Below are 15,708 nucleotides of genomic sequence, written 5' to 3' on the forward strand. Positions count from 1 at the left end.
TACATACACACACGCTACATACAAATACACTACATACACACACGCTATATACAAACACGCTACTTACAAATACGCTACATACACACACTACATACACACACGCTACATACAAATACACTACATACACACACTACATTCACACACACTACATACAAATACACTACATACACTCACGCTACATACAAATACACTACATACACACTCTACATACAAAAACTACATACAAACACACTACATACTAACACACCACATACACACTCTACATACAAATACACTACATACACACACGCTACATACAAATACACTACATACACACACGCTACATACACACACGCTACATACAAATACACTACATACACACACGCTACATACAAATACACTACATACACACTCTACATACAAATACACTACATACACACACGCTACATACACACACGCTACATACAAATACACTACATACACACACGCTATATACAAACACGCTATATACAAACACGCTACATAAAAAAACACTACATACACACACTGTACATACAAACACACTACGTACACACACTCTACATACAAACATACTACGTACACACTACATACAATTACACTACATACACGCATGCTACATACAAACACATTAAATACACACACTCTACATACAAACACACTACATACACACGCTACATACACACACACTAAATATATACACACGCTACATTAAAATACACTATGTACACACACGCTACATACAAACACACTAAATACACACTCTACATACAAACACACTACATACACACGCTACATACACACACACTACATACACACACGCTACATATACACACGCTACATTCAAATACACTACGTACACACACGCTACATACACACACTACATACAAATACACACGCTACATACACACACTACATACACACACTACATATACACACGCTACATATACACACGCTACATACACACACGCTACATACAAATACACTACATACACACACGCTACATACACACACGCTACATACAAATACACTACATACACACACGCTATATACAAACACGCTACATACAAATACACTACATACACACACTACATACAAATACACTACATACACACACTACATTCACACACGCTACATACAAATACACTACATACACACGCTACATACAAATACACTACATTCACACACGCTACATACAAATACACTACATACACACACTACATACACACTCTACATACAAAAACTACATACTAACACACCACATACACACTCTACATACAAATACACTACATACACACACGCTACATACAAATACGCTACATACACACACGCTACATACACACACGCTACATACAAATACACTACATACACACACGCTACATACAAATACACTACATACACACACGCTACATACACACACGCTACATACACACACGCTACATACAAATACACTACATACACACTCTACATACAAAAACTACATACAAACACATTACATATTAACACACCACATACACACTCTACATACAAATACACTACATACACACGCTACATACAAATACACTACATACACACTCTACATACAAAAACTACATACAAACACACTACATACTAACACACCACATACACACTCTACATACAAATACACTACATACAAATACACTACATACACACGCGCTATATACAAACACACTATATACAAACACGCTACATACAAATACACTACATACACACACTCTACATACAAACACTACGTACACACACTCTACATACAAACATACTACGTACACACTACATACAATTACACTACACGCATGCTACATACAAACACATTAAATACACACACTCTACATACAAACACACTACATACACACGCTACATACACACACACTACATACACACACGCTACATATACACACGCTACATTCAAATACACTACGTACACACACGCTACATACACACACTACATACAAATACACACGCTACATACACACACTACATACACACACTACAAACACACACACTACATATACACACGCTACATACAAACACACTACATACACACACGCTACATACAAATACACTACATACACACACTACATACACACACGCTACATACACACACTACAAACACACACACTACATATACACACGCTACATACAAACACACTACATACACACACGCTACATACAAATACACTACATACACACACTACAAATACACACGCTACATGCAAATACACTACATACACACACACTACACACACACGCTACATACAAATACACTACATACACACACGCTACATACAAATACACTACATACACACGCTACATACAAATACACTACATACACATGCTACATACAAATACACTACATACACACGCTACATACAAATACACCACACCACATACACACGCTACATACAAATACACTACATACACACACTCTACATACAAATACAGTACATACACACACACTACATACAAATACACTACATACACACACGCTACATACAAATACACTACATACACACACTACATACACACACGCTACATACAAATACACTACATACACACGCTACATACACACACGCTACATACAAATACACTACATACACACGCTACATACACACACGCTACATACAAATACACTACATACACACACTACATACACACACGCTACATACAAATACACTACATACACACGCTACAAACAAATACACTACATACACACGCTACATACAAATACACTACATACACACGCTACATACAAATACACTACATACACACACTCTACATACAAATACACTACATACACACACTCTACATACAAATACACTACATACACACACTCTACATACAAATACACTACATACACACACGCTACATACAAATACACTACATACACACACTACATACAAATACACTACACACACACTACATACACACACGCTACATACAAATACACTGCATACACACACTACATACACACACGCTACATACAAATACACTACATACACACACACACGCTACATACAAATACACTACATACACACACTACATACACACACGCTACATACACACACGCTACATACAAATACACTACATACACACGCTACAAACAAATACACTACATACACACGCTACATACAAATACACTACATACACACGCTACATACAAATACACTACATACACACTCTACATACAAATACACTACATACACACACTACATACAAATACAGTACATACACACACGCTACATACAAATACACTACATACACACACGCTACATACAAATACACTACATACACACACTACATACACACACGCTACATACAAATACACTACATACACACACTACATACACACACGCTACATACAAATACACTACATACACACACTACATACACACACGCTACATTCAAATACACTACATACACACTCTACATACGTACACGCTACATTCAAATATACAATACATACAAATACACACACTACATACACACACGCTACATACAAATACACTACATACACACAATACATACACACTACATTCACACATGCTACATACAAATACACTACATACACACACGCTACATACACACACGCTACATACAAACACTACATACAAATACACTACATACACACACTACATACACACACGCTACATACAAATACACTACATACACACGCTACATACAAATACACTACATACACACACACTACATACACACACTACATACACATACACTGCATACACACACTACATACACACACGCTACATACAAACACACTACATACACACACGCTACATACCAATACACTACATACACACTACATACACACACGCTACATACAAATACACTACATACACACACTACATACACACACGCTACATTCAAATACACTACATACACACACGCTACATACAAATACACTACATACACACACTACATACACACACGCTACATTCAAATACACTACATACACACACACTACATACAAATACATTACATACACACTCTACATACATACACGCTACATAGAAATATACACTACATACAAATACACACGCTACATACACACACACTACATACACACACTCTACATACAAATATACACTACATACAAATACACTACATACACACACTACATACACACACGCTACATACACACGCTACATACAAATACACTACATACACACACACTACACACACACACACTACATACAAATACACTACATACACACACTACATACACACACGCTACATACAAATACACTACATTCACACGCTACATACAAACACTACATACAAATACACACACTACATACACACGCTACATACAAATACACTACATACACACACTACATACAAATACACTACATACACACTACATACAAATACACTACATACACACACTACATACACACACTACATACAAATACATTACATACACACACGCTACATACAAACACTACATACAAATACACACACTACATACACACGCTACATTCAAATACACTACATACACACACTACATTCACACACGCTACATACAAATACACTACATAAACACACGCTACATACAAATACACTACATACACACACTACATACACACACGCTACATTCAAATACACTACATACACACACGCTACATTCAAATACACTACATACACACACACTACATACAAATACATTACATACACACTCTACATACATACACGCTACATACAAATGTACACTACATACAAATACACTACATACACACACTACATACACACACTACATACACACACACTACATACAAATACACTACATAAAAATACACTACATACACACGCTGCATACAAATACACTACATACACACACACTACATACACACACACTACATACACACACTACATACACACACACTACATTCAAATACACTACATACACACACACTACATACAAATACACTACATACACACACACTACATACAAATACACTACATACACACACTACACACACACACTACATGCAAATACACTACATACACACACTACATACACACACGCTACATACAAATACACTACATACACACACTATTCACACACGCTACATACAAATACACTACATACACACACTCTACATACAAATACACTACATACACACTCTACATACAAATACAGTACATACACACACACTACATACAAATACACTACATACACACATGCTACATACAAATACACTACATACACACACTACATACACACACGCTACATACAAATACACTACATACACACACTACATACACACACTACATACACACACACTACATGCAAATACACTACATACACAGACACTACATACACGCTACATACAAATACACTGTATACACACACTACATACACACACGCTACATACAAATACACTACATACACACTACATACACACACACTACATTCAAATACACTACATACACACACTACATTCACACACGCTACATACAAATACACTACATACACACACACTACACACACACTACATACAAATACACTACATACACACACTACATACACACACGCTACATACAAATACACTACATACACACACGCTACATACAAATACACTACATACACACGCTACATACAAATACACCACACCACATACACACGCTACATACAAATACACTACATACACACACTCTACATACAAATACACTACATACACACACTACATACACACACGCTACATACAAATACACTACATACACACGCTACATACACACACGCTACATACAAATACACTACATACACACGCTACATACACACACGCTACATACAAATACACTACATACACACACTACATACACACACGCTACATACAAATACACTACATACACACGCTACAAACAAATACACTACATACACACGCTACATACAAATACACTACATACACACGCTACATACAAATACACTACATACACACGCTACATACAAATACACTACATACACACACTCTACATACAAATACAGTACATACACACACACTACATACACACACGCTACATACAAAAACACTACATACACACACTACATACACACACGCTACATACAAATACACACTACATACACACACGCTACATACAAATACACTACATACACACACTACATACACACACGCTACATACAAATACACTACATACACACACTACATACACACACGCTACATACAAATACAGTACATACACACACGCTACATACAAATACACTACATACACACATGCTACATACAAATACACTACATACACACTACATACACACACGCTACATACAAATACACTACATACACACACTACATACACACACGCTATATACAAATACACTACATACACACACTACATACACACACGCTACATACAAATACACTACATACACACACTACATTCACACACACTACATACAAATACACTACATACACACACACTACATACAGACACGCTACATACAAATACACTACATACACACTACATACACACACGCTACATACAAATACACTACATACACACTACATTCACACACGCTACATACAAATACACTACATACACACTACATACACACATGCTACATACAAATACACTACATACACACTACATACACACACGCTACATACAAATACACTACATACACACTACATACACACACGCTACATACAAATACACTACATACACACCCTACATTCACACACGCTACATACAAATACACTACATACACACTACATTCACACACGCTACATACAAATACACTACATACACACTACATACACACATGCTACATACAAATACACTACATACACACTACATACACACACGCTACATACAAATACACTACATACACACTACATACACACACGCTACATACAAATACACTACATACACACCCTACATTCACACACGCTACATACAAATACACTACATACACACACTACATTCACACACACTACATACAAATACACTACATACACACACTACATACAGACACGCTACATACAAATACACTACATACACACTACATACACACACGCTACATACAAATACACTACATACACACTACATACACACATGCTACATACAAATACACTACATACACACTACATTCACACACGCTACATACAAATACACTACATACACACTACATACACACATGCTACATACAAATACACTACATACACACTACATACACACACGCTACATACAAATACACTACATACACACTACATACACACACGCTACATACAAATACACTACATACACACCCTACATTCACACACGCTACATACAAATACACTACATACACACACTACATACACACACACGCTACATTCAAATACACTACATACACTACATACACACACGCTACATACAAATACATTACATACACACACTCTACATACATACATGCTACATACAAATATACACTACATACAAATACACACGCTACATACACACACACTACATACACACACTCTACATACAAATATACACTACATACAAATACACTACATACACACACTACATACAAATACACTACATACACACACTACATACAAATACACTACATACACACACACTACATACAAATACACTACATACACACACGCTACATACAAATACACTACATACACACACTACATACAAATACACTACATACACACACTACATACAAATACACTACATACACACACTACATACAAATACACTACATACACACACTACATACAAATACACTTAGGCCTGGACAATAATTCGATATCGGTATTTATCGCGATAAGAAATGTTTCAATAACGGTGATATCAGTTTTGTGGTATATCGATATGTATTAGAATCACGGACAGGCGTTTTTTACTGGCGTCAGCTCGCCGCAGAGCTCAACACATTCAGCCTCCGTAGCTGGGCTACGTCAGTGCGTGATGACGTAACCACACAGGCACGTAGCCAAATAGGCTAGGCTAGGCAAGGATAGGTTAAAATGGCTAGGCTCGGGTCCGCTTCGCTACGCAGCAAAAATGTCTCTCGCTGGAGACAAAAGGAGCCGGGACGAGCGGATCCAAGGCTAAGGTAGACTCGGTTCGGCCGGCCATGGGTCCGCTCGCTCGGCCGAGGGTCCTCGAGGCCGGCCGCGGGTCCGCTCCCTTGCCGCTTTGCTGCAAATTGTGCCGGAGAGTGCAGCCGACCAGCAGCGGTAATGTTAATACATCTAAACTGTTCCACCACTTCAAGCAAATCCACTACATACAGTATTTTTCTTATACTGACTGAAGCACTTTTATAGCTTATGTTGTAACTAAGTTATTCATAGTTGATAAAGCCTATAGGTTTGTTTATTTGACGGGAAAATCTTGTTGCTTTTACGTATATAAAGGCTTATTCTATTCTATATCCTAGTTGAAACACTTTTGTTTTAATCTGTTAAATTTGTTCACAAAGAATAAGAAGCTCTGCCTCTGTTGGATGTCATGTTATTATTTTGCTATATGCAAATAATATTGAGCATTGATTTATTTTGACTACTTTTATTTCTAAAGTATTAAAGTTTTTGTGAAAGGAGGTTTCAAAGGCTTAAATTAAATTTTCAGACAGTAGTAGGTACAGATATCCATTAGATAGATAGATAGATAGATAGATAGATAGATAGATAGATGTGCATATAATGAGGGTATCTGATGCCAACCATACAAAAAGTGCAAATACACAGTTATATAATAATTTAAATTCGCAGTGCTGCAGGGATTGCATGGCTTCTTAGCAGTTTTCTGAGGCCTTCAAAGTATTTATATCGATATCGAAATTATATCGTATCGACCGAAATTTAAGGAATATATCGTGATATAAATTTTGGCCATATCGTCCAGCACTAAATACACTACATACACACTACATACAAATACACTACATACACACACACTACATACAAATACACTACATACACACACACTACATACAAATACATTACATACACACACTCTACATACATATACGCTACATACAAATATACACTACATACAAATACACACGCTACATACACACACACTACATACAAATACACACGCTACATACATACACGCTACATACAAATACACTACATACACACACACTACATAGAAATACACTACATACAAATACACTACATACACACACACTACATACAAATACACTACATACACACACTCTACATACAAATACACTACATACACACACTCTACATACAAATACACTACATACACACACGCTACATACAAATACACTACATACACACACTACATACACATACACTACATACACACTACATACACACACACTACATACACACACGCTACATACAAATACACTGCATACACACACTACATACACACACGCTACATACAAATACACTACATACACACACACACGCTACATACAAATACACTACATACACACACTACATACACACACGCTACATACACACACGCTACATACAAATACACTACATACACACGCTACAAACAAATACACTACATACACACGCTACATACAAATACACTACATACACACGCTACATACAAATACACTACATACACACGCTACATACAAATACACTACATACACACGCTACATACAAATACAGTACATACACACACGCTACATACAAATACACTACATACACACACGCTACATACAAATACACTACATACACACACTACATACACACACGCTACATACAAATACACTACATACACACACTACATACACACACGCTACATACAAATACACTACATACACACACTACATACACACACGCTACATTCAAATATACACTACATACAAATACACACACTACATACACACACGCTACATACAAATACACTACATACACACAATACATACACACTACATTCACACATGCTACATACAAATACACTACATACACACACGCTACATACACACACGCTACATACAAACACTACATACAAATACACTACATACACACACTACATACACACACGCTACATACAAATACACTACATACACACGCTACATACAAATACACTACATACACACACACTACATACACACACTACATACACATACACTGCATACACACACTACATACACACACGCTACATACAAACACACTACATACACACACTACATACACACACGCTACATTCAAATACACTACATACACACACGCTACATACAAATACACTACATACACACACTACATACACACACGCTACATTCAAATACACTACATACACACACACTACATACAAATACATTACATACACACTCTACATACATACACGCTACATAGAAATATACACTACATACAAATACACACGCTACATACACACACACTACATACACACACTCTACATACATACACGCTACATACAAATATACACTACATACAAATACACTACATACACACACTACATACACACACGCTACATACAAATACACTACATACACACACTACATACAAATACACTACATACACACGCTACATACACACACACTACATACACACGCTACATACAAATACACTACATACACACACACTACACACACACACACTACATACAAATACACTACATACACACACTACATACACACACGCTACATACAAATACACTACATTCACACGCTACATACAAACACTACATACAAATACACACACTACATACACACGCTACATACAAATACACTACATACACACACTACATACAAATACACTACATACACACACTACATACAAATACACTACATACACACACTACATACAAATACACTACATACACACACTACATACAAATACACTACATACACACACTACATACACACGCTACATACAAATACATTACATACACACACGCTACATACAAACACTACATACAAATACACACACTACATACACACGCTACATTCAAATACACTACATACACACACTACATTCACACACGCTACATACAAATACACTACATAAACACACGCTACATACAAATACACTACATACACACACTACATACACACACGCTACATTCAAATACACTACATACACACACACTACATACAAATACATTACATACACACTCTACATACATACACGCTACATACAAATATACACTACATACAAATACACTACATACACACACTACATACACACACTACATACACACACACTACATACAAATACACTACATAAAAATACACTACATACACACGCTGCATACAAATACACTACATACACACTCACTACATACACACACACTACATACACACACTACATACACACACACTACATTCAAATACACTACATACACACACACTACATACAAATACACTACACACACACACACTACATACAAATACACTACATACACACACTACACACACACACTACATGCAAATACACTACATACACACACTACATACACACACGCTACATACAAATACACTACATACACACACTATTCACACACGCTACATACAAATACACTACATACACACACTCTACATACAAATACACTACATACACACTCTACATACAAATACAGTACATACACACACACTACATACAAATACACTACATACACACATGCTACATACAAATACACTACATACACACACTACATACACACACGCTACATACAAAATACACTACATACACACACTACATACACACACTACATACACACACACTACATGCAAATACACTACATACACAGACACTACATACACGCTACATACAAATACACTGTATACACACACTACATACACACACGCTACATACAAATACACTACATACACACTACATACACACACACTACATTCAAATACACTACATACACACACTACATTCACACACGCTACATACAAATACACTACATACACACACACTACACACACACTACATACAAATACACTACATACACACACTACATACACACACGCTACATACAAATACACTACATACACACACGCTACATACAAATACACTACATACACACGCTACATACAAATACACCACACCACATACACACGCTACATACAAATACACTACATACACACACTCTACATACAAATACACTACATACACACACTACATACACACACGCTACATACAAATACACTACATACACACGCTACATACACACACGCTACATACAAATACACTACATACACACGCTACATACACACACGCTACATACAAATACACTACATACACACACTACATACACACACGCTACATACAAATACACTACATACACACGCTACAAACAAATACACTACATACACACGCTACATACAAATACACTACATACACACGCTACATACAAATACACTACATACACACGCTACATACAAATACACTACATACACACACTCTACATACAAATACAGTACATACACACACACTACATACACACACGCTACATACAAAAACACTACATACACACACTACATACACACACGCTACATACAAATACACACTACATACACACACGCTACATACAAATACACTACATACACACACTACATACACACACGCTACATACAAATACACTACATACACACACTACATACACACACGCTACATACAAATACAGTACATACACACACGCTACATACAAATACACTACATACACACATGCTACATACAAATACACTACATACACACTACATACACACACGCTACATACAAATACACTACATACACACACTACATACACACACGCTATATACAAATACACTACATACACACTACATACACACACGCTACATACAAATACACTACATACACACACTACATTCACACACACTACATACAAATACACTACATACACACACTACATACAGACACGCTACATACAAATACACTACATACACACTACATACACACACGCTACATACAAATACACTACATACACACTACATACACACATGCTACATACAAATACACTATATACACACTACATTCACACACGCTACATACAAATACACTACATACACACTACATACACACATGCTACATACAAATACACTACATACACACTACATACACACACGCTACATACAAATACACTACATACACACTACATACACACACGCTACATACAAATACACTACATACACACCCTACATTCACACACGCTACATACAAATACACTACATACACACACTACATTCACACACACTACATACAAATACACTACATACACACACTACATACAGACACGCTACATACAAATACACTACATACACACTACATACACACATGCTACATACAAATACACTACATACACACATGCTACATACAAATACACTACATACACACTACATTCACACACGCTACATACAAATACACTACATACACACTACATACACACATGCTACATACAAATACACTACATACACACTACATACACACACGCTACATACAAATACACTACATACACACTACATACACACACGCTACATACAAATACACTACATACACACGCTACATACAAATACACTACATACACACACTACATACACACACACGCTACATTCAAATACACTACATACACTACATACACACACGCTACATACAAATACATTACATACACACACTCTACATACATACATGCTACATACAAATATACACTACATACAAATACACACGCTACATACACACACACTACATACACACACTCTACATACAAATATACACTACATACAAATACACTACATACACACACTACATACAAATACACTACATACACACACTACATACAAATACACTACATACACACACACTACATACAAATACACTACATACACACACGCTACATACAAATACACTACATACACACACTACATACAAATACACTACATACACACACTACATACAAATACACTACATACACACACTACATACAAATACACTACATACACACACTACATACAAATACACTTAGGCCTGGACAATAATTCGATATCGGTATTTATCGCGATAAGAAATGTTTCAATAACGGTGATATCAGTTTTGTGGTATATCGATATGTATTAGAATCACGGACAGGCGTTTTTTACTGGCGTCAGCTCGCCGCAGAGCTCAACACATTCAGCCTCCGTAGCTGGGCTACGTCAGTGCGTGATGACGTAACCACACAGGCACGTAGCCAAATAGGCTAGGCTAGGCAAGGATAGGTTAAAATGGCTAGGCTCGGGTCCGCTTCGCTACGCAGCAAAAATGTCTCTCGCTGGAGACAAAAGGAGCCGGGACGAGCGGATCCAAGGCTAAGGTAGACTCGGTTCGGCCGGCCATGGGTCCGCTCGCTCGGCCGAGGGTCCTCGAGGCCGGCCGCGGGTCCGCTCCCTTGCCGCTTTGCTGCAAATTGTGCCGGAGAGTGCAGCCGACCAGCAGCGGTAATGTTAATACATCTAAACTGTTCCACCACTTCAAGCAAATCCACTACATACAGTATTTTTCTTATACTGACTGAAGCACTTTTATAGCTTATGTTGTAACTAAGTTATTCATAGTTGATAAAGCCTATAGGTTTGTTTATTTGACGGGAAAATCTTGTTGCTTTTACGTATATAAAGGCTTATTCTATTCTATATCCTAGTTGAAACACTTTTGTTTTAATCTGTTAAATTTGTTCACAAAGAATAAGAAGCTCTGCCTCTGTTGGATGTCATGTTATTATTTTGCTATATGCAAATAATATTGAGCATTGATTTATTTTGACTACTTTTATTTCTAAAGTATTAAAGTTTTTGTGAAAGGAGGTTTCAAAGGCTTAAATTAAATTTTCAGACAGTAGTAGGTACAGATATCCATTAGATAGATAGATAGATAGATAGATAGATAGATAGATGTGCATATAATGAGGGTATCTGATGCCAACCATACAAAAAGTGCAAATACACAGTTATATAATAATTTAAATTCGCAGTGCTGCAGGGATTGCATGGCTTCTTAGCAGTTTTCTGAGGCCTTCAAAGTATTTATATCGATATCGAAATTATATCGTATCGACCGAAATTTAAGGAATATATCGTGATATAAATTTTGGCCATATCGTCCAGCACTAAATACACTACATACACACTACATACAAATACACTACATACACACACACTACATACAAATACACTACATACACACACACTACATACAAATACATTACATACACACACTCTACATACATATACGCTACATACAAATATACACTACATACAAATACACACGCTACATACACACACACTACATACAAATACACACGCTACATACATACACGCTACATACAAATACACTACATACACACACACTACATAGAAATACACTACATACAAATACACTACATACACACACGCTACATACAAATACACTACATACACACACGCTACATACAAATACACTACATACACACACGCTACATACAAATACACTACATACACACACGCTACATACAAATACACTACATACACACACTACATACACACACTACATACACACACGCTACATACACACACGCTACATACAAATACACTACATACACACACGCTACATACAAATACACTACATACACACACGCTACATACAAATACACTACATACACACACGCTACATACAAATACACTACATACACACACGCTACATACACACACACTACATACACACACGCTACATA

General features: G+C 36.6%; 2 protein-coding genes across 12 annotated transcripts in view; both read left to right on the plus strand.

The window, feature by feature from the left end:
• LOC111189602 (translation initiation factor IF-2-like) overlaps positions 1-15,708 on the plus strand; it is a 117,075-nt gene that overhangs the window by 75,864 nt on the left and 25,503 nt on the right. The window lies entirely within an intron of this gene.
• LOC103041333 (NACHT, LRR and PYD domains-containing protein 12-like) overlaps positions 1-15,708 on the plus strand; it is a 92,733-nt gene that overhangs the window by 73,482 nt on the left and 3,543 nt on the right. The gene's annotated exons all lie outside the window — the stretch shown is intronic.

The sequence above is a fragment of the Astyanax mexicanus genome, chromosome 4 (assembly GCF_023375975.1).
Source record: "Astyanax mexicanus isolate ESR-SI-001 chromosome 4, AstMex3_surface, whole genome shotgun sequence".
Taxonomy (NCBI): Eukaryota; Metazoa; Chordata; class Actinopteri; order Characiformes; family Acestrorhamphidae; genus Astyanax; species Astyanax mexicanus.